At 43.9% G+C, this 26,589-nt stretch overlaps 1 long non-coding RNA gene across 1 annotated transcript; it reads right to left on the bottom strand.

Annotated features, from left to right (window-relative positions):
* Positions 1-1,346: 1,346 nt before the first annotated feature.
* Positions 1,347-5,037, bottom strand: LOC125526772. Its single transcript, XR_007291883.1, has 3 exons — positions 4,753-5,037; positions 2,508-2,633; positions 1,347-1,677 (listed from the first exon to the last, which is right to left on the bottom strand). It is a non-coding gene; the product is annotated as an uncharacterized LOC125526772 (long non-coding RNA).
* Between the last annotated feature and the right edge of the window lie 21,552 nt (positions 5,038-26,589).

Below are 26,589 nucleotides of genomic sequence, written 5' to 3'. Positions count from 1 at the left end.
CTCTCTATTTACAACCCAGTTGGGACTCTCTATTTACAACCCAGTTGTACAATCTCTCTCACGTCAACAAAGTGCAAGCCTCATTCACCGCTGTGATCTAGTCTTCCCGGACGTCGTCTATAGGCAAGTTGTTTGCTTGGCTGCTCTCCCTGGCACACATCTACAGCGGTGACAGTGCTTCTCCGAAAGACCATCGTTAACGCCGCCGATGATGTAGGCCAATTCGCACTGCCCCCTTAGATCATTTGGTTTTCGGTTGCCACTCTCTCATCTCCTTTCTGGCAACGCTTGCATCTCGACGTCAGCGACACCTTGGTTGGGGCTCTCCATCTTATCGACGTCGCCGACACCGTCGGCCAAGCCTCGCCGAACACCTTTCATCCTGCTCTGCTGCTGGCACCTATGGAAGCACCGGAATGAGGTGGTGTTTTGGGGCTTGTCACCCTCTCTCTCCCCCTTCTCCTTCAGGTGACGCCTCCGTGCTTTGGCATTGTAGGTTCAAGCAAGATCATTGCGAAGATGTTAATGTATGGCCTCGTGCCATCGCGCACTGATGTTTGTGTCTTGATGCCTATTGGTGTAACAACTCCATGTCGCCCAGGGGCTGCCTCTGGTTTTGTGGATGAGATGCTCAGGGTCATTTTGTGTCACGTAGCAATTGAGAGATTCTGTTTGTTGACGATATTACAACTGCTGAAACCCGAGCACACCATGCCAAGTAGAGTAGATTTTAGCGGGACAAATGTGATGCAACACGATCTTGGTCGAATATGATAGATTGGAAGTGGTCGAGGTCATGCAACATGGAGGGAACTGTATTGGACTTATTGCAGCACCGTCAGTTCAGGAAGCGGTTAGTTTGAGCTCAAGCTCATATAAGTTTGGATGAACAGTAAAACTAAAAAAAGGAAAAAAAAACTAGCATCTTTTTGCAACGTCGTCCACAAATGTCATCCATGATGAAATTTTGCAAGCAATCAAAACATTTGTCAATGTTTGCTAAAAAAAAGCCATTTTTATTTTATTTTACGGTTCGCTCGAGCTCATGTAAGCTCGAGCTGAGAAGACCACTTTCGGTTCACGGAGTCTTTGTTGCAACTTCAGCTTGTGTCCGTTAGCCCTTGTCCCAGAGAAGCTAATACGGTGGCTCATATAGCATCTGCTTGAATATGGATGAACCTATTTCTTGATCGATGTAATAGTGAATGATGTATTTGATGTAATAGTGAATAATGTATCCATTATGCCCCAAAGTAATATAATCCGTCACAGTGGCTTTCCCTTAAGAAAAAGTGAGGGAGAGCGAAAATGCCTCGGCCTTGTAGCCATCGGTGTTACGACATAGCTATACGAAACAGTCATACTTCATACTCATAAGAATCGGCATTCTCATGCATGAGTGGGTGAAATTCTGATGTGAGCTGTGCTAACAAAATACTTCACGCAACACCAAGAGAGGACCCAAAAGTTTAACCATATAGAAGTGCCTTGCCTCTAACTGTCGAGACACATAGTTCAAATGCATAAAGCGCAGAGTGCAGGGAGAAGGCAAACAAGGCATGGGCCAAGGCAATCACAACCTATTTTTTGATTCAGCGAAAGAACACGTGGCCTGCGAACAACGCAAGGAACATAGCGGCGGCAGCACAGTTTACGACCTTGTCCTGTCGCTTGCACCTGCAGGTTAAAAGGAACCATGTTTAGCATAGTTCATACGGAAGAAAAGGAAGATCTGCAGGACAAAAGAAGAGAAAATTCCTTATTTGACACTGTCTTAAAATCTGGTTCCTTATTTGACACTGGAAAAGTTTTTCTTCTCTATTTGACACTAGTCCTAAATTTTATTCCCTATACGACACTTTCGTCCATTTTGAGCCTAAATGGCACCTGAAAAGACGATTTTTGCCCCTCATGCGGTATGTGTGTGCGCACGTGTGTGCTGTTGCGTGTGTGGGTGCACGCGCACATGTGTGCTGCTGCTGCATGTGTGTGTGCATGTGTGCTGCTGCGTGTGTCTTTGCTACTGCGTGGGTACGTGCGCGTGTGTGTGTGTGCTGTTGCGTGCCTATGTGCTGCCTGCGTGTGTGTGTGCTACGTGCGTGTGTGTTGCTGCTGCGTGTGTGTGCTACGTTCGTGTGTGTTGCTGTGCGTGTGCGCGCGTGCATGTGTGTGCGTGTGTGTGCATGCGTGTTGTTGTGTGTGTGTGTGTGTGTGTGTGCACGTGCGTGTGTGTTGGTGCATGTGTATGTGTTGCTGCGTGTGTGCTCCTGCCCTCGCACTGGTGTTGCATGTGTGCGCTATTGCCCCCCACACACATACCACATGAGGGGCAAAAGAGTCTTTTCAGGTGCCATTTAGGCTCAAAATGAACGGAAATATCATATAGGGAATAAAATTTAGAATTTGTGTCAAATAGGGAAGAAATTTTTTTCCTGTGTCAAATAAGGAAGCAGATTTTAAGATAGTGTCAAATAAAAAAATTTCTCACAAAAGAATTAGTTCCTTACTTTTCATCGCGCTGCGCCGATGCTTCAAGTATTTCCCTCATCTCTCTCCAGTCACGAGCATCCTTCTCAGGTACGCAAGCTGACTCTCCATATGCTTTTTGCGGCCCAGGTTAACTTGCAGGGATGCTGAGGAGAAATGGAATTTATTACGTCACTAACATGATATATATAACCTGTACTCAGCTTCTCAGTGGCATTATATCGAGAAAAAAATGCTAAAATACAACTAGATAAGTGGTAGAGGCACAACAAAGAGATAATGATCTGACCCTGATTCAAAAAGCTAGGGGACACCGAAAGAAGAAGGTTTGGATCCGCTAGTAAGTGTGCAATTTCACTTGTTATTTACCAAAATGAACTATAAAAGTTCTCTTGCACCTTCAAGGCAAGTAATGAGCTTGCACTATGTAGTCAACTAGCAACTGTTGTCCCTAAAAACTTTTAGTAGCTTATTCATTGCAATATGCTTAATTGTTTACAAGTAAGTAGGTCTTACCAAACATATCTTGGTTTCAACGACGGAATGATTTATCATATGCAGCTTAGTATGCAGTACTAGGTACACAGCACTTTGGGCTAGAGTAGGAAATTTAGGATTCACCTCAGTACACAAATTGCAGCCTTTATTTATGTAGAGAACACAGTATGGATCAGATGTGCTTCTTGAAACCTAACTACAGATTTTATTTATTGCTGGCAGTTAGCCACTGCTGCTCACTGGAACAAATTAATTAACTACTGTTATCTCTAAATTGCAGCTTCTTGATCTTGAAGATTCAAAAGAAGCTATTTACAGCACCCTTGATGCATGGATCGCCTTTGAGCAGGACTTTCCACTCGCCTCATTAAAGCAAGCAATTGTAGCTCTTGAAAAGGAGGAACAATGGCATAGAATTGTCCAAGTATTGCAGATTATAATTAAATTATTTTTATTGGATTTATCTTTTATACAGTATGAATTGAATTTCTGCCAACCACACACCTAGGTAATAAAATGGATGTTGAGCAAAGGGCAAGGAAATACCATCAGAACATACAAGCAATTAGTGCGTGCACTTGAGAAGGACAACAGAGCACAAGAAGCACAAAAAATCTGGGAGAAGAAAATAGCCCATGACCTGCATTCAGTTCCTTGGCGTGTCTGCGCCTCTGCGGTCTCATGTTAGCTATTTACTACAGAAACAATATGCTACATAGGCTTACCAAGGTATGGACCTCTCATCTTCTACTCTTCACTGACTACTACCTATTCTTTTACTTCAAGTTTATTAGCTGGTAATTTCTAATATTATCTTATCAATGTTCATGACAGTGGAAAAGGAATGGTCTGAAAAGTGTAAAAATATTTTAAAACTGTCATGAATATTTCTAATATTATCTTACCATTACTTCAAGTTTATTGGCTGCTGTTAGTGCAAAGCTGCGGATCCAGAGGGTGGACAGGGGGATTTTGTGATGGCCTTCATACCATAGAAGAAAAGCCCTGAGGAAAATATAAAAAAGCCCAGGAAGCATTATCCCGACCTAGTGCGCACAGCCGCACCTGTTCCCGTCCCCTGATTCCCCCATCCCTACTCAGCTACTCGCCGCCTCGCCTGCAACTCACCGTAGCGGCAGAGCGGCGGAGCTCGGTCGATCCAGTGCCATAGTCCGTTCCCAGGAGGCCAGGAGCCACCTGGTACCCGCCCCATCCGGCCGACGCAACAGCGGCACGCCGGCACCACCCAGCGTGCAGTTCTACCCGGCAGCCGGCGGTGTGCTGCAACCATCCAGATTTGTCATGTGTGTGGTAGGTTGACCTTTTCTAAATTCTGGTTGATTGCATGCCATATTTGTTGTCATTAAGAAGATAAACATGAGGAACTGTCTGGTCATCAGGAAAATGCTACGGAGTATGAATAACTGGAGTCACATGAGTTGACTTATGATCAATGGTGCAGCCCGTGACTTATCATTTGTGATTTTTGTAACGGTACAGTAAACTGGAACTAGGAGTTGGAATCAAAATTGTAGTATGATGCAAAGCAACTATTTCTTGAATGGCAATTCTTCAGTGCCATTTCTTCCTACATACGTCAAATTAGTAGTGGAAGATCGTAGGCAAAAAAAAAAAAACCCTTCCTGCAGAAGATACCCCAGACGATGTTTCAAAATCCTAGATCCGCCACTGCTGGTGGATTGGAGCAAGCGCACGATGGGGGTCTACACATGACGGAGAAAAGGAGGAGCAGGGAAGCCGCCTTACCTTGTAGGACGACGCGCGGCCGCCGGAATCTGAGCTGAAGAGGCGAGAAGGGCTTCCGGAGAGGGGCCGGGCCAGGCAGCGCCGCTCCTCCTCAAGCGCGCGCGCAGGAGACCCCGTGCTGGAGCGGAGGAGGAACGGAAGACGGCGGCGGAGCGGATCGCCGACGCCATGCCCTCTCGCTTTCCTCGCCGCAGCCCTACGGCCGTTCCTCCCCTTCTTCCTCATCTACCTCGCTCGTCAGTCGTGCCGACACGCGCCGTTTCGTCGGGCCAGTGTTGGCCTTTGTTTCGTACCGTTTTTCTTTTCATTCGTTTGTTCTCTTTCTTTCTTCTACTTTTGTTTATTATATTATTTTTTAGCATCAGTACAGACACAAGCGCTCATATACACGTGCATACACTCACCCCTATGAACGCACACACGCACATCCCTATGAGCACCTCCGAGAGACTGAGCCGGCATATCATCTTGAGATTTACGAAGTCATCGTAGGCGCCTCGTCGTTGACGGGAACGTCTCCTCCCACTGAAAGCACATCGCCGGAAATTCTGAAATAAATCCAGGAATAATGCGAGCACCAGGATTTGAACCCTGGTGGGTTGTGGATACCAGTGTCCACCTAACCAACTCAACCACAGATTGATTCGCTGTTTATTATATTTCAAAAATATATTCTGAATACATATATTCCATTTTTTTAAAAAAGTGCTGATCATGCATTCGAAATATTCATACAGTGTAGAAAAATTGTTCGCATTTTTTTGAAATATTTGCACCACTTAAAATATGCGTGGCATTTATAAAATGTTCACAATTTTCAAAAAAGAAAATGGTTCATGAAAGTTTTAAAATATGTTTACAATGTAAGTTAAATAATCACATTATTTTATAACATCGAAAAAATGATCGTGACATATTAGAAAATGTCAAATGTTCCAAAAAATATGTTCCTGGCATTTCTAAAAAGTTGTTTACGCAATGAAAAAGATGTCCCAGTATTGTTTTTTTGAAATTGACATGTTTTAAAGAACATTCACGTGTTTCAAAACAATGTTTGTGATATTTTAGAAATTATTTATACAATGTAAAAAATGCTTTATACTCTAAGAAAATCATGGATTATAAAATATATTTGTAACATTTAGAAAAAATGATGCACAATTTAGGAAAAAAATGTTAAACCTCTATATGAAAAATGTTTCGACGCGTATATGAAAAAGGTCCAAATGTATTTGAAAAATGAAGATAAAATAAAAAAATAAAAGACACATAAAACAAAAAAGTACAAATAAAAAACCCGATAAAGCACATAGAAACAATAGAAAAGAAGAAGAAACAAAAACTGAAGCTTCTAAAACCGATCTGAACCGGTCCATAGAAGCTTCCCAAACCGCTCAGAGAACTCAAGCAGAACATGTATATGGGAATGCCCGCTTTCGCTCGGCGCTCGCCCTAGAGGCGAGACGAGCTTCTTTCTCGGAAAGAGCGAGACATAACCCTGACGTTGTTCCACGCGTAACACGCTAGAAACTGACCAAACAGGCACCTGTACTCAGCCCAGTTAGCAATTTGGTCCGATTTGGTTCGGGCTTTTATTCTAGGTTTTTTAGTCGGTTGCCGCTGCACTAGCGTATCAACAGCTGTGATTTCAGATTTTCACCGGTTTTGGGTTGTTTTCACCCCAAAACACGGCTACTATAAGATTTATAAAATAGTTCAATGGTAATAAAAGCAAAAGTTCTTTTTAAAAAAAACCATGAATATCAAAATTGTTGTGAATTTTTGAAATGTTCCTGAACTAAGAAATGTCATGAATTTACCAAATTATTGACGAACTTACAAATGATCCTGAATTTTACAAAATATTTACAGAATTTAAACACTTTCTAGAATTTAAAATTGGTACATATGTTAAAAGTGTGCACTCTTTTTAAAAATGTCAGGGGATTTTAAAATATTCCCAAGTTAAAAAGTGTTCAAAATTTGAAAAACAAAATCATGAACTCAAAAGTATTTATGAACATGAAAAACTATCTGACAAATCTTGTGGAAGTAGTATCAGAAATCTAATTTGGCTCTCCGGAGCATATGCTCCTGTGTAGAAAAATGTTTTTTGGCAAAATGTCAAAAATTATATAAAGCATTGTTGTTGTAAAAAACCAAGTAGTAGAAACAGTCTAAAAAGGACAACTAGCATAAGATAAAGGATTGCAATATTGACTGTAACCTAACACCCCCCCCCCCTTTTTATTTTGGGGAAGTGTCAAAGTAGTAGAACGACGGCTTACTGTGGTAACACAAGCAAAGTAAGTGCCAAAAAGCACCACACTACTGAGAAAACGGTTATAGGTTTCCTCCAATCAGTGGGGCGCGCTGTCGGGCACCCGCCACAACTATTTTGAAAATGTAGCGGTGCAGATAAAAATAATTGCCCGTCACAGATATTTGAGAAGCAGCGGTGGGCACAAACTATGGCTCACCACTCGTGAACTCTTCCAAATTGGCCCATGGCAAGTAAACAAGCAGTGGTGGGCAGTTCTGTTGCACCCACCACTGCTTACTCGTGAAGCAATGGCGGGCAGATAAAGGGCCCGCCACTGCTCCTATTTGCAGTGGCGGGCGGGACTAAAAATCCACCACTCATATCTTAAGTTCGAAAAATCCTATAAAAACATATTTACTAAATGTAGAATAGTCTCAATTTTGCGCATGGGTCTTTGGATGGTATGTATTAATCATAAAAAGTTTGAAGCTCAAATGTTTAAAAAAATTGAGTTGTGTGTGGAAGGCGACGGTTTCGTTCAAAACCCTCATACTTTAGGTTAGTGTCTGGTTTATACATGAGGTGCATCAAGTTTTCACCGTAATGATCTCAATTTTTTATTACCCCTTACAGGGGTCCAATGAATACACCATTTCAAGTTTTAGCCCATTCAGAGCTTGTTTGCACGCTATTTTCTTACCGAAGATCATTTTGATCTTTTTAGTTACTGAAAAATTAGTTAATGCCTCGAAAATAGTAGGCCAACTCAAGAAGTGGTTAAATTTGAGCATGTGCCTTTGGATGGTGTGTATTAATCAAAGGAAAAGTTTGAAGTTCAAATGTTTCACAAAAAATGACTTCAGTGTGGCAGGTTGTAGTCTTCCTTTCGAAACCCATACACTTCTGTGAAGAGTGTCTGATTTGTATACGAGGTGCATGATACGTCTCCAATATATCTATAATTTTTAATTGTTTAACGCTATTATATTATCACTTTGTATGCTTTATATGCTATTTTATATTATTATTTTTGACTAACCTATTAACTCACTACCTAGTGCGATTTCCTGCTTTCTCCATGTTTTTTGTTTTTCAGAAAATCCATACCTACGGAAGTCCAAAGATGATGAAACTTCTTGACATTTTTTGTAAATCAAAAGAGACCCTGGAAGTGTTGGGAGAGGACTAGAAGACCCACGAGGCGACCACAAGGCAGGGGGCGCGCCCTGAGGACACCCCTTCCCCTATGGAAGGATGCCGAATTGGGGAAGGGGAGGAGTCCTACTCCTCCCCCTGGCCGACGCACCACCTTCCTCCTTGGTGGCAGCCCTCCCTCTCTCCTCTAACCTATATATGCTTGAGGTTTGGTGCTCTTTTCGACACACAAGTTTTGGTGCCTCCTCTAGTTCTTCTAGTTCTAGTTCTAGTTGGTCCTAGTTGACTAATTAGAGCTAGACTAATTCTCTAATCCTCATAATTAGAAGTCTTGTGTTGTTCTAATATCCTCCCTCTAATTCTCTGGCGACGATTAGCTCTGGATGGTGAAGCGCTGCCAGATCGTGAAGGCTACATGCTTGCAACCAAGTAGAGAGGCCATGCTTTCGGTCTTCGGTTCGAGGGGCTGATCGTGGGCGGTTCGAGGGGCTGTTCGTGGGCGATTCGCAAGATCATTCATCGATGGTTCGAGGGATGCCAAGTACGATCTACACCGACACGTTCTTCTTCCTCTGCAACTCATTGACAGTAACGATCGTGATCCCAACTCGTTATGCATCTTCATATTGATCTTGGGTGTGTGTGGGTGTGATTCTGTTTTTGTTTTATACAATGTTTCCCAACAGGAACAATTTTATTTCACACATGCGGGACGTTATTTCAAATCCCTTCCATTGACCCCCACAACAAATACAGAGGGTTGCAAGGCTCATGCCTGAACCCATATGTTGTGGTTTTGTCATGACAGATGTCCTCATGAAATGACTTAGTCGTGAGGCCATCGCAGCTAGACAGTAGCTTGAACGGGGTTGATTGGAATCGAGAGACTAGGGTTTACCCAGGTTCGGCCCCTCACAGTGGAGGTAATACCCTACTTCCTGCTTGATTGATTATTGCTTGAGATCTCGGTTACAAGCGTGCAATTTGGCTATCCCAGTACTTGAGAGCTTGTAACTTGTCCCCTCTACCTTATGGGCTATATATAGGTTGAGGCCCTGGGTCTACAACAGAGTTCGTGACCTAATCTATTTACTACTTGTCTTACTTCCCAAGGAAGGAACTTTCCTTCATCGTCTTGCTTGAACCGGCGTCTCAGATTCTGGGCCATGAGCTGACCTGCTCGCTGCTACTTCTTAAGCTTGCGTTGATTTTTCCCTTAAAGAGGGTGATGCAGCAAAGTAGAGATAAGTATTTCCCTCAGTTAAGAACCAAGGTATCAATCCAGTAGGAGGCACAAGCAAGTCTCCAATCTATGCACTTGCACAAACTAACAAACACTTGCACACAACGCAAAAAATGGGTTGTCAATCCCTTCACGGTCACGAACAAGAGTGATATCTAAAATAGATAGGTATAAAAGATAAATAAAAGAGCAAACCAAAGTAAATCTAAATAAATTGCAGCAAGGTATTTTTGGGTTTTTTGGTTTATAGATCTGAAAATATATGATGGAAAATAGAACCAGGGGCCATAGGTTTCACTAGAGGCTTCTCTCTTGAAAGAAAACATACGGTGGGTAAACAAATTACTGTCGAGCAATTGATAGAAAAGTGCAAAGTTATGACGATATCCAAGGCAATGATCATGAATATAGGCATCACGTCCGTGTCGAGTAGACCGACTCCTGCCTGCATCTACTACTATTACTCCACACATCGACCGCTATCCAGCATGCATCTAGAGTATTAAGTTCATAAGAATGGAGTAACGCCTTAAGTAAGATACATGATGTAGAGGGATAAACTCAAGCAATATGATGAAAACCCCATATTTTTACCCTTGATGGCAACAATACAATACGTGCCTCGCTACCCCTACTATGTCACTGGGTGAGGACACCGCAAGATTGAACCCAAAACTAAGCACGTCTCCCCTTGCAAGAAAAACCAATCTAGTTGGCCAAACCAAACCGATAATTCGAAGAGAAATACAAAGATATTTGATCATGCATAAAAGAGTTCAGAAAACACACAAATAATATTCATAGATAATCTGATCATAAATCCATAATTTCATGGGATCTCGACAAACACACCGCAAAAGAATATTGTACATCGGATAGAACTCCAGGAACATCGAGGAGAACATGCTATAAGTGAAGCACTAGAGCAAGCTGCCTAGCTCAAAGGATATAAGTGAAGCACATAGAGTATTCTAATAAATTCACGATTAATGCGTGTACCTCTCAAAAGGTGTGTACAACAAGGATGATTGTGGCAAACTAAAAAGTAAAGACTCATATCATACAAGACGCTCCAAGCAAAACACATATCATGTGGTGAATAAAAATATAGCCTCAAGTAAATTTACCGATGGAACAAAGACGAAAGAGGGGATGCCATCCGGGGCATCCCCAAGCTTAGGTGCTTGGTTGTCCTTGAATATTACCTTGGGGTGCCTTGGGAATCCCCAAGCTTAGGCTCTTGCCACTCCTTATTCCATAGTCCATCAAATCTTTACCCAAAACTTGAAAACTTCGCAACACAAAACTCAACAAAAAACTCATGAGATCCGTTAGTACAATAAAATAAATCACCACTTTGGGTACTGTTGTGAACTCATTCTAAATTCATATTGGTGTAATATCTACTGTATTCCAACTTCTCCATGGTTCATACCCCCCGTTACTACCCATAGATTCATCAAAACAAGCAATCACCACATAGAAAACAGAATCTGTCAAAACTAGAACAGTCCTTAGCAATCTGAAAACTTTGTATACTTATATAACTCCAAAAATTCTGAAAATTAGGACAATCTGGGAAATTTGTATATCAATCTTTTGTAAAAAAACTTCAAATCAAAATCACGTTTCTGTGATTTTTTAAAATTCTGGCAATGAGCGCAAAATTTTCTATTTTTCAGTAAGATCAAATCAACTATCACTGTAGACCATCCCAAAGGTCTTAGTTGGCTCAAACACTAATTAAAACACCAAAACACAATTACTACAGAAATAATAATGTGTATTTTCATTAAAACATATAAAATATTGGGTTGTCTCCCAACAAGCGTTTTTCTTTAAAGCCCTTTAGCTAGGCGTTGATAATTTTAATGATGCTCACATGAAAGATGGCAATTGAAACACGAAGAGAGCATCATATAGCATGTGAAAAACAAGTTTAAGTCTAACATAGTTCCTATGCAGAGGCATTTTATAAGCAAACAAATTATCAAGACAAGCAATAACTAGTATATGCAAAGAAGAAGAAAGAAACAATAGCAGACTCAACATAACGAGAGGTAATTTAGTGACAAGAAAATTTCTACAACCATATTTCCCTCTCTCATAATAATTCAAATTCAACAATATAGCTGTCACATAAAATTTTCTCTTCATGATCCACATGCATGCAAAGTTGACACTCTTCCAACATAGTGGGGTTATCATCAAATAAAGTTATGACCTCTACAAGCACGCTTTTATCAAAACTTTCAGAGTTCTAGTCACTTCTTCTGTTAATTTCATAGTGGGGTTATTGCAGAGTTCTAGTCACCACTGTTGCTAGTCACTTCTTCTGTTAATTCACACGTGACAAATTGAGATGCCATGATAACTTTAATGTCTACCATATTGATTATTGGATAGAAATTTTGATGCTTTACAGAAAAATTTAGGTAGCAATGGTGAAACAACGGAAGGTGTGGTCTTTTTTAAAAGAAAAGGGGATGATGAAATGGTTGAATCTCCATTAGATCCTGATGCTCTAGCATTGGTGCCGTATATGGGTGAAAGACAACATGAAGATGCACAAGAAGGTAAAATGGAAGATGATAATGGGCAGGAAAATCAGATGCAAGATGACGATGTGCAGGATGCAAAACAAAGAGGAAACAAACATGTCATTTTTCGAGGCATTGATTTGTTGGAGCAAGACCCTGCACTACGTCCATGATGGCTCGTATCCGCGTCACTATTTTCCCCGAAGAGGAAGGGATGATGCAACACAACTTTGGTAGGTATTTCCCTCAGTGATGAAACCAAGGTTATCGAACCAGTAGGAGAACCAAGCAACACTATGTAAATGGTACCTGCAAACAAAGAACAAATACTTGCAGCCCGACGCACAAGAGGGGTTGTCAACCCCTCTCGGGTAAAAGATAGATTGATTTGTAGTAGATTGGATAAATAGATCTCGCGGAAACGCAAAATAAAATAAATAACAAAAAATTGTAGCAAGGTATTTTTGGATTTTTGGAATACCAGATCTGAAAACAAAAGCAAATAAAAATAGATCTCAAAGCAAATATGATAAAGAATAGACGCGGGGGCCGTAGATTTCACTAGTGGCTTCTCTCGAGAAAAATAGCATACGGCGGATAAACAAATTACTGTTGGGCAATTGATAGAACTTCAAATAATTATAACGATATCCAGGCAATGATCATTATATAGGCATCACGTCCAAGATTAGTAGACTGACTCCTGCCTGCATCTACTACTATTACTCCACACATCAACCGCCATCCAGCATGCATCTAGTGTATTAAGTTCATGGAAAAACAGAGTAATGCAATAAGAACGATAACATGATGTAGACAAGATCTATTCATGTAGGAATAGACCCCATCTTGTTATCCTTAATGGCAACGATCAATACGTGTCTTGCTACCCCTTCTGTCACTAGGAAAGAACACCGCACGACCGAACCCATCACAAAGCACCTCTTCCCATGGCAAGAAAAATGATCTAGTTGGCCTAACTAAACCAAAGATTCGAAGAAGAAATACGAGGCTATAAGTAATCATGCATATACGAGATCAAAACTCAAATAACTTTCATGGATAAAAATAGATCTGATCATAAACTCAAAGTTCATCGGATCCCAACAAGCACACCGCAAAAAGAGTTACATCAAATAGATCTCCAAGAGACCAATGTATTGAGAATCAAGAGAGAGAGAGGAAGCCATCTAGCTACCAACTATGGACCCGTAGGTCTACAATGAACTACTCATGCATCATCGGAGATGTTGGGGAACGTAGTAATTTCAAAAAAAATTCCTACACACACACACAGGATCATGGTGATGCATAGCAACGAGAGGGGAGAGTGTGTGTACGTACCCTCATAGACTGAATGCGGAAGCGTTAGCACAACGCAGTTGATGTAGTCGTACGTCTTCACGATCTGACTGATCCAAGTACCGAACGCACGACACCTCCAAGTTCTGCACACGTTCAACTCCATGACGTCCCGCGAACTCCGATCCAGCAGAGCTTCACGGGAGAGTTTCGTCAGCATGACAGCATGGTGATGGTGATGATGATGCTACCGACGCAGGACTTCGCCTAAGCACTGCTACAATATGATCGAGGTGGATTATGGTGGAGGGGGGCACCGCACACGGCTAAGAGATCAATGATCAATTGTTGTGTCTAGAGGTGCCCCCTGCCCCCATATATAAAGGATGGAGGAGGGGAGGCCGGCCAGCCCCTAGGGCGTGCCAGAAGTGTGGGATTCCTCCTCCCACATGGAATAGGAAAAGGGGAAGGGAAAAGGAGAAGGAAGGAAGGGGACGCCCCCCTTCCCTAGTCCAATTCGCACCAGACCATGGGGAGGGGTGCGACCACCTTTTGAGGCCTTTCTCTCCTTTCCCGTATGGCCCATTAAGGCCCAATACGAATTCCCGTAACTCTCTGGTACTCCGAAAAATACCCGAATCACTCGGAATCTTTCCGATGTCCGAATATAGTCATCCAATATATCGATCTTTACGTCTCGACCATTTCGAGACTCCTCGTCATGTCCCCGATCTCATCCGGGACTCCGAACTACCTTCGGTACATCAAATCACATAACTCATAATACAAATCGTCACCAAACGTTAAGCGTGCGGACCCTACGGGTTCGAGAACTATGTAGACATGATCGAGACACGTCTCCGGTCAATAACCAATAGCGGAACCTGGATGCTCATATTGGCTCCTACATATTCTACGAAGATCTTTATCGGTCAAACTGCATAATAGCATACGTTGTTCCCTTTGTCATCGGTATGTTACTTGCCCGAGATTCGATCGTCGGTATGTCAATACCTAGTTCAATCTCGTTACCGGCAAGTCTCTTTAGTCGTTTTGTAATGCATCATCCCGCAACTAACTCATTAGTTACAATGCTTGCAAGTCTTATAGTGATGTGCATTACCGAGAGGGCCCAGAGATACCTCTCCGACAATCGGAGTGACAAATCCTAATCTCGATCTATGCCAACTCAACAAGTACCATCGGAGACACATGTAGAGCACCTTTATAATCACCCAGTTACGTTGTGACGTTTGGTAGCACACAAAGTGTTCCTCTGGTATTCGTGAGTTGCATAATCTCATAGTCATAGGAACATGTATAAGTCATGAAGAAAGCAATAGCAATATACTAAACGATCAAATGCTAAGCTAACGGAATGGGTCAAGTCAATCACGTCATTCTCTAATGATGTGATCCCGTTAATCAAATGACAACTCATGTCCATGGCTAGGAAACTTAACCATCTTTGATTCAACGAGCTAGTCAAGTAGAGGCATACTAGTGACGCTTTGTTTGTCTATATATTCACACATGTACTAAGTTTCCGGTTAATACAATTCTAGCATGAATAATAAACATTTATCATGATATAAGTACATATAAATAACAACTTTATTATTGCCTCTAGGGCATATTTTCTTCAGTCTCCCACTTGCGCTAGAGTCAATAATCTAGTTCACATCGTCATGTGATTTAACACCAATAGTTCACATCTTTATGTGATTAGTTCACATCTCCATGTGACTAATACCCAAAAGGTTTACTAGAGTCAATAATCTAGTTCACATCGCTATGTGATTAACACCCAAAGAGTGATCATGTTTTGCTTGTGAGAGAAGTTTAGTCTACGGGTCTGCAACATTCAGATCCGTATGTGCACGGAGCTACTCTAGCTAATTGCTCTCAGTTTCAATATGTATCTAGATTGAGACTTAGATTCATCCAGATCGGTGTCAAAGCTTGCATCGACGTAACTCTTTACGACGAACTCTTTGTCACCTCCATAACCGAGAAACATTTCCTTATTACACTAAGGATATTTTTGACCGCTGTCCAGTGATCCACTCCTGGATCACTATTGTACCCTCTTGCTAAACTTATGGTGAGGTACACAATAGGTCTGGTACACAGCATGGCATACTTTATAGAACCTATGACTGAGGCATAGGGAATGACTTTTCATTCTCTTTCTATTTACTGCCGTGGTCGGGTTTGAGTCTTTACTCAACTTCACACCTTGCAACACAGGCAAGAACTCCTTCTTTGACTGTTCCATTTTGAACTACTTCAAAAACTTGTCAAGGTATGTACTCATTGAAAATATATCAAGCGTCTTGATCTATCTCTATAGATCTTTGAAAGGATCGATATGGTTGACTAGAGGGGGGGGGGGTGAATAGGCAACTAATAATTTTTATCTTTTCTTTACCAAATTAAAGTTTGCATCAAAGTAGGTTGTCTAGATGTGCAACTAGGTGAGCAACCTATATGATGCAACAACAACGAGCACTCAAGCAAGCAAGAGAAGTAACACTAAAAAGCTTGCACAAGTAAAGGTAAGAGATAACCAAGAATGGACCCGGTGAAGACGAGGATGTGTTACCGAAGTTCCTTCCTTTTGAGGGGAAGTACGTCTCCGTTAGAGCGGTGTGGAGGCACAATGCTCCCCAAGAAGCCACTAGGGCCACCGTATTCTCCTCACGCCCTCACACAATGCGAGATGCCGTGATTCCACTATTGGTGACCTTGGAGGCGGCGACCGGACCTTTACAAACAAGGTTGGGGCAATCTCCACAACTTAATCGGAGGCTCCCAACAACACCATGAAGCTTCACCACAATGGAATATGGCTCCGCAGTGACCTCAACCATCTAGGGTGCTCAAACAACCAAGAGTAACAAGATCCGCAAGGGATTAGTGGGGGGAATTTAAGTTCTCTTGGTGAAAGTGTAGATCGAGGCCTTCTCAACCAATCCCTAGAAAATCAACAAGTTTGATTGGCTAGGGAGAGAGATTGGGCAAAAATGGAGCTTGGAGCAACAATGGAGCTTAGGGTTGGAAGAGGTGGTCAACTCGGAGAAGAAGATACCCCTTATATAGTGGAGAGAGAGATCCAACCGTTATCCACTTGACCAGCCCGCGATAAGTGGTACTACTACGCCTGCCAAGCGGTACTACCGCAAGGCCGCACGGGACTACCGCACAACCTTGCGGTACTACCGCAAGGCAGGGTTGGACCAGCCTGGGAAGGCCGTGGACAGATAAACGTCCGTGGCTAGTACCGCTGATAACAAAACAGTGCAAAAAGTCCAACACGATACTGCCGCTGAAGGCACGCGGTACTACCGCGCGGGGAGCGGATGTAAAAAATTACATCCGCTCCTACTTCCGCTACTCCTGCTGTGCCGGACTGGGGCTCGCGGTACTACGGCTCCCAAGGAGCGGTACTACCGTGACCACCTGCGGTACTACCGCAAAGGCATGCGGTACTACCACAGGGGCCTGCGGTACTACCACTCCCAAGAGCAGTACTACCGCAAGCCTCAGAACAACAATAGAAAGGAAGACTTCTTTTTGGCACAGACAAGAAGAAACGAAAGATGCTCCAAGGTGCTAAAGGAAAGGTGGTGCAAAGAGGAGTAAACGTGTATGTGACGATTCCACCCAAACCTTTCCAAAGCGGACCCCTCTTAATAGTACAACTTTCCTACGACTCAAATCCACTGAAAAAGGAACATAGAAAACTGCCATCTTCAATAATCTTCGAGGGGCTCCTAACCGTCTCGTGCCTAGTCATGAATTATCTGAAATACTCGAGACACACGATTAGTCAGCAAATGTATTGTCATCAATCACCAAAACACCTTAGGGATAAGTATGCCCTTACAATCTCCCCCTTTTTGGTGGATTGATGACAATATGTGATTTGCACAAGGGAGAAAGAATAGAACATGAGCAATCTATACATCTCTAAAATATAGACGGGCTCCCCCTAGATGTGTGCTAGTTAGATGAGTGCTTTGGACTGCACAGCACACATACTAGGATCAACACTCCCCCTATATTTTATAGACATGGCATAACTTGCAATAATAATGCTAACACTAAGCATGATAGTAGATAAGAGCATGAACTAAGTAGCACAATATCATAAGCTCGCGATAGATAGAGTACATATGTCTTACACCATATGATAGATAAGTCTCACACACTCAAATAAACTCAAACCAAACCAAAGCAAACACGGTTCAACAAACCAAACACAAGCGAAGCAAACACGACATGGCAAAGCCCTACACTCTCTCCCCCTTTGGCATCGAGACGCCAAAAAGGCAGAGAGGACACCTACAACACAAGTGGTGGCTCAAGCGGAGTAGTCGCTCGCACGCTCCTCGTCAGACTCGGCCGCGGGAATGTGCTCCTCCTTAGAATCAGTCCACCTGTAGCCTTGTTTTGCCATCCACTCAGCCTCTGGAGTGATGTGCTCCTCAAAGCCGCCAGAAACATCCTCTCCAAACACCCTCATGTTCTTCTTGTCGCGGCGGCGACTCTCCTTGGAGGCCACGTGAGTCCGATACTGCCCCTTGGCCTGCATGCATAACAAGGCCTTCATCTTGGCCTTCAGCTTCTTCTCCCATGAGGGCTCAGTGGAGGGAGGTGCATATCCCGCAGAGCTGTCCTCAGCCGCACTCTCCTCCTCAATCTCCTCAGCAGCTGCCTTCTTAGCAGCCTCAGCCTCGGCACGAGTAGTAGTGTTAGCCCACTGGGGCTTGATGCGGAGTCTGATGGAGTCATGACGGATCCAGTCAGGGGCCAGAAACTCCTCCGTGGGATAGATCTTCTCCCAAGTCTTCGATATCAGGAGGAACAGATAAGGACCATAGATGGGTACCTTGCGGGTGAAAACCGCGAACCGAAGCTCACACCACATGATATGTGAGACATCAAGTGGTTGAGTCTGAGAAACTCGGGCCTCCTCACAAATGAGCAACATGTCCACAAGATAGGCATGCACCTTGTCCTTGTCCCCAATGCGAGGAAAGAGGGAGTGGCGGAAGACCCGGTGCATGATGTCAAGGAACGGGTTGAGCACCCATGTCGACTTGCCACTGGCTAGTTTCTTCTCAACATAGAACGGCATAAGCTTGTCCTTGTTAGCTGACTTAGCATTGGCATGAGGGCGAACACCAACCGGTGTGTGGAGCCCCTCATCTGGCAATCTGAGCAACTCCATGAACTCCTTCCAAGTAGCACTCAACTGGCGTCCATTGGTCATCCAGGTCATCCTCCGATCCTCCCCAGAGTGGAAGTGGACCGAGGCAAAGAACTGGGCCACCAGCTCGGGGTCATAGTCCAGATGAAAAGAGATCACATCCTCAATGACAAACTGCTCAATAAGGTCCAAGGCCTCACCAAAGTAGTGACGATGCTTCTCCTCCCTCATGTGATGCATGTCAATCCAGTGCACATCCACATACAGATTCTGCTTGGCCTTGATCACATCCAAGTAAATGAGATTCCGCTGCTTGCTCCAAAACAGTTCATTCCCTCTGAAGTTTGCGCGCGGATGCGCATAGGGGTTGATCTTCCTGAGAGGGACAAACTCAGCAAGGGGAATCTCATCCATGTCCCTTGTTGGTTCCTTGACCTTGCTAGCAGTGGTCTTGACATTGCGCTTGGGGGCATTGGAGCCCTCGCGAACATCCTCTTGGTTGCGCAGATGCTTGGAACCCGTGTCTCGGCTTGGATTGGAACGACGAGTAGGGACACCGGAGCCACCACCTGAGACACACACAAAGCACAACAACACACGAGAAGCGAGACGGGTCAAACCAAAGACCACAGCAAAACACAAGAAACTAGCAGAAAATGCATATGATAAGTGCCATGAGGAAGATTTGACAGCAGCGGTAGTACGGCCTGGTCGCGCAGTACTAAAAAAATAGTGCCGCTCCTAGTCGCGGTAGTACCACGCGGTGGCACGGTAGTACCGGGGCTCGGAGCGGCAATAGAGCCTTAGTACCGCGGCCCGTGCGGTAGTACCGCGCCTGAGGAGCGGTAGTACCGCACCTGCTAGGCGGTAGTACCGCACGGAATCAGATCCGAACAGATGAATCTGAGAATAACCGCGACAACGAGGCGGTACTATGGTTGATTAAATCTACCACAGGACAACGTATCAAGTACACTTTCTACGCATCACTACTCTCCTACATCCTACTCTTGCAAAGATTTGGCCTAAAATCTCAAGAATCAATATGCATCTCCCCAAAACCTAGAAACGAAAGCACGAACAAAAAGGAGAGGGATTTGGGGAGAGACCTTGATCCATGGCAAGAGGAAGTGGTGGGGAACGATCCCACCGGTTGGAATCCGAGGAGAGCAGCCGGGGACGGAGATCTGGCGAGGCTCTCCGGCGCCGTTCTTGAGCAAGAGAGAGAGAGGCAGTGGGGAGAGAGATAGACGAATGGGTATGGGGGAGTTGGAACTCCCCCTGCCCGAGTCTTATCCCCACGTGCCCTCGGCAGCGTGGTAGTACCGCTCGGGCGGAAGTGCCGCACCAAAGCGGTAGTACCGCTCCCCCAGGCGGCAGTAAAAAATTACTGCCGCGCTGGGTGCGGAAGTACCGCGCACTCCACAAGTGGTAGTACCATGGATGGCCGTGGTAGTACCATGAGATCAAAACGATGCAAGAACAAAGAAAAGAAAAAGAGGGCAAAGCGAGAAAAAGAACGACAAGAGAACGAGACACCGCACGAACACGCTCAGCACGGAGAAAGAAAGAAAGAAAGAGACAACAAGGACCAACCACGAGAACCTCTCCAAGGAGAGGGCGGTGGCCGGAGCCACCTATGTTTGAGTCAATTGGTGTGGCATCGCGAAGAATTATCCTTGGGCCCATGACCAAAACTCGTCTTTGAAGCACAAGTGCCATCAAAATGGCTAATGTGAAAGAGTTGATCAATTTATGCATAATGGGGGATGGACAGTTCATTGAGAGAACAACACTCCCCATATGTCCATGCCTACACCTAAACAAGATAACAAGTTGAGTATGGTGGGGTGTGCACGGGTTCAAGCAACATTGCTCAAATCAATGATATTTAGCTCATGCCTTAACTCGCGAAATCTTGCTTCATCCAAGGGCTTCGTGAAGATGTCTGCAAGGTTATCAAGAGTGTTGACATAGTTGAGCTCGATCTCTCCTCGCCTAATATGATCCCGGATGAAGTGATACCGGATCTCAATATGCTTCGTCTTGAAGTGTTGCACCGGGTTGAGAGAAATCTTGATTGCACTTTCATTGTCACACCAAAGAGGCACTTTGTCACAAATGACACCGTAATCCTTTAAAGTTTGCCTCATCCATAAGAGTTGTGCACAACAACTACCGGCCGCCACATACTCTACTTCGGTGGACGAGAGAGACACACAACTTTGTTTCTTGGAAGACCAACTCACCAAAGAGCAACCGAGAAATTGGCACCCTCCAGAAGTGGACTTCCTATCCACTTTGTCTCCCGCCCAATCCGAGTCTAAATAACCTACAAGCTTGAAGTTTGCTCCTCTTGGGTACCATAAGCCAAAGTTGGGGGTATGAGCCAAATATCGAAAGATTCGCTTGACCGCCACAAACTGACTTTCCTTAGGTGCGGCTTGAAACCGTGCACAAATTCCCACACTCAACATGATATCCGGTCTAGATGCACAAAGGTAAAGCAAGGAGACAATCATGGAGCGATATACCCTTTGATCCACCGCTTTACCATTGGGATCAATGTCAAGTTGGCACTTGGTGGGCATAGGAGTGGAAGCCGTCTTGACATCACTTAGCTTGAATCTCTTGAGCATGTCTTGAGTGTATTTGGCTTGGTTGATGAAGGTTCCTTCTCTCCTTTGCTTCACTTCGAACCCGAGAAAGAACTTCAACTCTCCCATGGAAGACATCTCGAACTTTGAGGTCATGAGAGCGGCAAATTCCTCATTGAAAGCTTTGTTAGGGGAACCAAAGATGATATCATCAACATATAATTGGCACACAAACAACTCCCCTTTGACCTTCTTAGTAAAAAGAGTGGGGTCGATTAGCCCAACTTCAAAACCACGGTCTTGTAACAACTCGGTAAGGTGGTCATACCACGCACGTGGGGCTTGTTTAAGGCCATAGAGTGCCTTATCGAGTTGATACACGTGATCGGGAAAGTAGGGATCCTCGAACCCGGGGGGTTGTTTGACATAAACCAATTCATTAATAGGACCATTAAGAAAAGCACTCTTCACATCCATTTATTGTAAATTAAAGTTATGATGAGAAGCATATGCAATTAACATGCAAATGGATTCAAGACAAGCAACAAGAGCAAAGGTTTCACCGTAGTCGATACCCTTGACTTGGGAGTAGCCTTGTGCTACCAAGCGAGCCTTGATGCGAATGATAATCCCATGAGCATCTTGCTTGTTCTTGAATATCCACTTGGTTCCAAGGACATTGTGCTTCCCCGTAGGCCTTGGCACCAATCTCCACACTTTGTTGCGCTCGAAGTTATTGAGTTCTTCATGCATGGCATTGATCCAATCTGGATCTTCGAGTGCCTCATAGACCTTTTGGGGTTCAACACACGAGATAAACGCGTGATGTTCACAATAGTTGGCTAATTTTCTACGAGTGATTACCCCCTTCCTTAAGCTTCCAAGCACATTTGTCATGAGATGATCCTTGGTGGAGAGCTTGGAAGCAACCTTGACGGCATGACGCTCCAATTCCTCCTCGGGGGTGAGACGAGGAGTGGTCACTTGATCATCTTGAGCGTCGTCTTGAGCTTGTTCTTGATCTCGTGGAAGCTCTTGACCTTGAACTTGCTCGGAGGAGGGAACTTGACCTTGGGCATCACTTGATGTTACAACACCGTCTTGAGATTGACCTTGCCCTTGGTCTTGTTCTTGAGGTTGAGGGCCCTCACTTTGTTCTTCGGAAGCGTGTGGGTCTTGGGTTGGTGAAGGTTCCACTTGAGTGGAACATTGTCCTTCTCCTTCGGCCACAAGGGGTTCCTCAATGGGTAGGATATGACCAACACCCATTCTTCTTATGGCTTGGGGGAGGAATTTCATCACCTACATCACAAGTACCACTTTGCTCCACTTAGGAGCCGTTATTCTCATCAAACTCCATGTTACACGTTTCCTCAATAAGTCCCGTGGACTTATTGAGAACATGGTAAGCATGAGAGTTTGTAGCATAACCAACAAATATGCCCTCATAAGCTCTAGTCTCAAATTTAGACAAATGGACACCTTTCTTGAGAATGAAACACTTACTCCCGAACACACGGAAGTACTTGAGATTGGGCTTGTTACCGGTGAGTATCTATAGGATCGAAAGTATGTCTAGAGGGGGGTGATTAGACTACTTGACCAAATAAAAATCTAGCCTTTTCCCAATTTTAGTTCTTGGCAGATTTTAGCTATCTTAGCACAAGTCAAGCAATCTCCACACAATTCAAGCAAGCATGCAAAAGAGTATATGAGCAGCGGAAAGTAAAGCATGCAACTTGCAAGAATGTAAAGGGAAGGGTTTGGAGGATTCAAACACAATTGGAGACACGGATGTTTTTGTCGTGGTTCCGATAGGTGGTGCTATCGTACACCCACGTTGATGGAGACTTCAACCCACGGAGGGTAACGGTTGCGCGAGTCCACGGAGGGCTCCACCCACGAAGGGTCCACGAAGAAGCAACCTTGTCTATTCCATCACGGCCGTCACCCACGAAGGACTTGCCTCACTAGAGGTAGATCTTCACGAAGTAGGCGATCTCCTTTCCCTTACAAACTCCTTGGTTCAACTCCACAATCTTGTCGGAGGCTCCCAAGTGACACCTAGCCAATCTAGGAGACACCACTCTCCAAGAAGTAACAAATGGTGTGTTGATAATGAACTCCTTGCTCTTGTGCTTCAAATGATAGTCTCCCCAACACTCAACTCTCTCTCACAGGATTTGGATTTGGTGGAAAGAAGATTTGAGTGGAAAGCAACTTGGGGAAGGCTAGAGATCAAGATTCATATGATTGGAATGGAATATCTTGACCTCAACACAAGTGTAGGTGGTTCTCTCTCAGAATATGTGTATTGGAAGTGTAGGTATGTTCTGATGGCTCTCTCCACGAATGAAGAGTGGGTGGAGGGGTATATATAGCCTCCACACAGAATCTAACCGTTACACACAATTTTCCAAACTCGGTGGGACCGAATGGTTAAACTCGGTCGGACCGATTCAGCAAACCTAGTGACCGTTAGGATTTTTGGTGGGACTGAGATGCAACTCAGTAGGACCGATATCGTTAGGGTTAGGGCATAACGTAATCTCGGTGTGACCGATTACACAAACTCGGTGGGACCGATTTTGGTAATAAGCTAACCAGAGAGTTGGTCAAGTAAACTCGGTGGGACCGATTCGCTCATCTCGGTGAGATCGAAATGTTACAAAGGGGAAACAGAGAGTTTACATTGCAATCTCGGTGGGACCGATCGCTCATCTCGGTAAGACCGAAACGTTACGAAGGGAAATAGAGAGATTACAATCCCATCTCGGTGAGACCGAGATCCCTATCGGTGAGACCGATTTGCCTAGGGTTTGTGGCAGTGGCTATGACATTTGAAACTTGGTGGCGCCTGATAGAAAAAATCGGTGGGGCCGAGTTTGACTTTTGGTTTAGGTCATATGTGGATGTGGGGGAGTAGTTGAGGATTTTGGAGCATATCACTAAGCACTTTGAGCAAGCAAGCCATTAAGCAACACCTCATCCCTCCTTGATAGTATTGGCTTTTCCTATAGACTCAATGTGATCTTGGATCACTAAAATATAAAATATAGAGTCTTGAGCTTCACACTTGAGCCAAACTTTTTGTCCTTAGAATTTTGAGGGATCCACTTTCCTCATCCATGCCATGCCATTCATTGAGCTTTTCCTGAAATATTAATCTTGGAATAATGTTAGCTCAATGAGCTAAATGTTGTTAGGAATTAGCAAAACCACCCAGGGATAGTTGCACTTTCAATCTCCCCCTTTTTGGTAATTGATGACAACATATAGATCAAAGCTACGACAAATGATAATAAGAGTGAAATATATTGTCGCTTTGAGAAGTATGTGAAAAGCAAGAGCTCCCCCTAAATTTGTACATATCTTAAGATTTACTTTGGACTGCAAATGCACAATGAGTTAGGATCATGGGTTACTCTTCCATGTCACATACATCTTGGTGGAGCGCTCAAAATGATAAGAATTAAATACATGCACTCATCACCAAGCAAAGTGAATGATCATATAAGGATAAGTAAGATAATATCATCTAACAAGCATAAGGTAGCTTATGATCAACCACATGATCATCAATGTCTCACAGATAATAGCATAGTATCTCAGGCAGTCAAAAGACAAACAAAGTTCAACCACTAAAGCAAGAGAAAATAAAAAGCAACTCTCTCTCGAAGCCTATGATCTATACATTTTTCTCCCCCTTTGGCAACAAGTTACCAAAATGTTCATAGAAAATGCATAGCACTAAAACGTATCTCAAGCTTGGTCTTCAGGTGGTGGTGTCCGGAGAACGCCAAGGACGAAGGCTTCAGTCGAAGTAGATGGAGCTGATGGAGTTGGTGCTGGAGCTGGTTGCGCTGGAGCTGTAGCTGGTGCAAATGAAGTGACTCTAGTGTCTGGAATAGGCATTGCAGCAGATCTCTGATCTCGAGGCACTCTGACAAATGCATCAGTGGTTGTCTTGCCCTTCCTCTCCTGCATGTCATCCTGTAGCTGCTCCACAACAGACTGAATCTCAGTTACTTTGACATCTAAATCATAGAATTTTTGTTCCACGATTCTTTCCAGGCTCTCCTGGTTTTAAGTTAGGGTGGCCAACCCCTTCTCAATCCTCAGAGTTGATGCTATCAAATAACCAAGCTGGTCCTGCTTGCTTTTTAAAAAGTACTCAGATGCCTCCTCTTGAGTTGGCATCTTGGAAGCCTTCTCTTTCTTTGCATTCTCCTTCTTCTCCGGAGCTTGTACTGATGATGGTTCATTTTCATTCATCACAACTTGATTGTCCTCAAGGTCAGGATAGATAGGCAAGTGTTCCTTATCCAACAAGTATGTGCCTATGCCCATCTTTGAGTTTATCAACTCCTGGATCTCTGGGGCATATCCACAACTTCTTTTCTGGTCAGCTGTGGTCCTCTTGATAGTCTCAAATATAAGGCTCATGACCTTGAACTTCTGTGGCAAATCAAATATATGTAGCAAGTTAATTACATGGCCTCTGATCATTCTATGATCACCAGACTTGGGCAAGAGAGTGTGCCTAAGGATCCAATTGATTGTAGGCAGCCCTGATAGTAAGTGTTTTACTGACCCAAACTGGTGAGTCTCAAGATCATCTTCAGGAATCTCCTTGTACATGTTTGCCATAGAGTTGTGATCCATCTTCTTCTTGGCATAGACATCCAAGTAATCTTCTTCTTCCTTAGGAGCATTGATCAGATTTGCCCATTCCTCAATAGTTGAGTGGTACCTTGTACCTTCAGACGTCCATACTATCTTGCCATTTGGATAGAAGTGTGTTGTGGAGTAGAATTACATTATGAGCTCCTCATTCCACTTTGTGAGCTTCTGCCCAACAAAGTCTGCAACTCCACAAGCACTGAAGCTATCAAACACACCAGGATAGTGTTCCTCATTTTCCTTGATATACTTCCAGTCGACCCACCTCATTTCACACACTATAGGCTTCTTGTCCAACAACACTGTCTCATAGAAGTCATGCTGTTCCTTTGTGTGGAACCTGTAATCAACATCAGTCCTTCTCCTGGTAGCATATCGATCTGTCTCTCTCCATAGCCTCAACCCTGAGTCTCTCCTGATCTTCATGTTCTCAGCCATAGGATGAGCATCATTGTGGTCTGGAATCTTGGGTTTGAGCTTCCTCAGGACTTGTCCTTCATCATCTTCATCAGCAGCAACTTCAGACACTGGGGCCTTGTTCTTCTCAGCAGCTGGTATACTCCTGGTATTCCGCTTAGGTGCACTCTTGGGCTTGGAGGCTGCTTTGGGTGCTTCTTTGGGTTTTGATGTTGCAGCCCCTGACTTTATAGCATCACCCATAAGCTTCTGGGCCTTAGGTGCTGGTGCAGCAACCTCTTCTTCCTCTTCCTCTTCAGAATCTCTCATGATTGAGGATCTCCCAAGCACTCTACCAGTGGTCTTTTTGATCCTCTCCTTCCTCTTCTTCCCTTCTGCAGTAGCCTCTTTGGGTTGAGATTCCAAAGATGCTTGAGAGGAGG

Source organism: Triticum urartu, chromosome 1 (assembly GCF_003073215.2).
Source record: "Triticum urartu cultivar G1812 chromosome 1, Tu2.1, whole genome shotgun sequence".
Classification (NCBI taxonomy): Eukaryota; Viridiplantae; Streptophyta; class Magnoliopsida; order Poales; family Poaceae; genus Triticum; species Triticum urartu.
The sequence above is the reverse complement of the archived record's forward strand: the minus strand, read 5'-3'. Positions and strand labels throughout refer to the sequence as shown.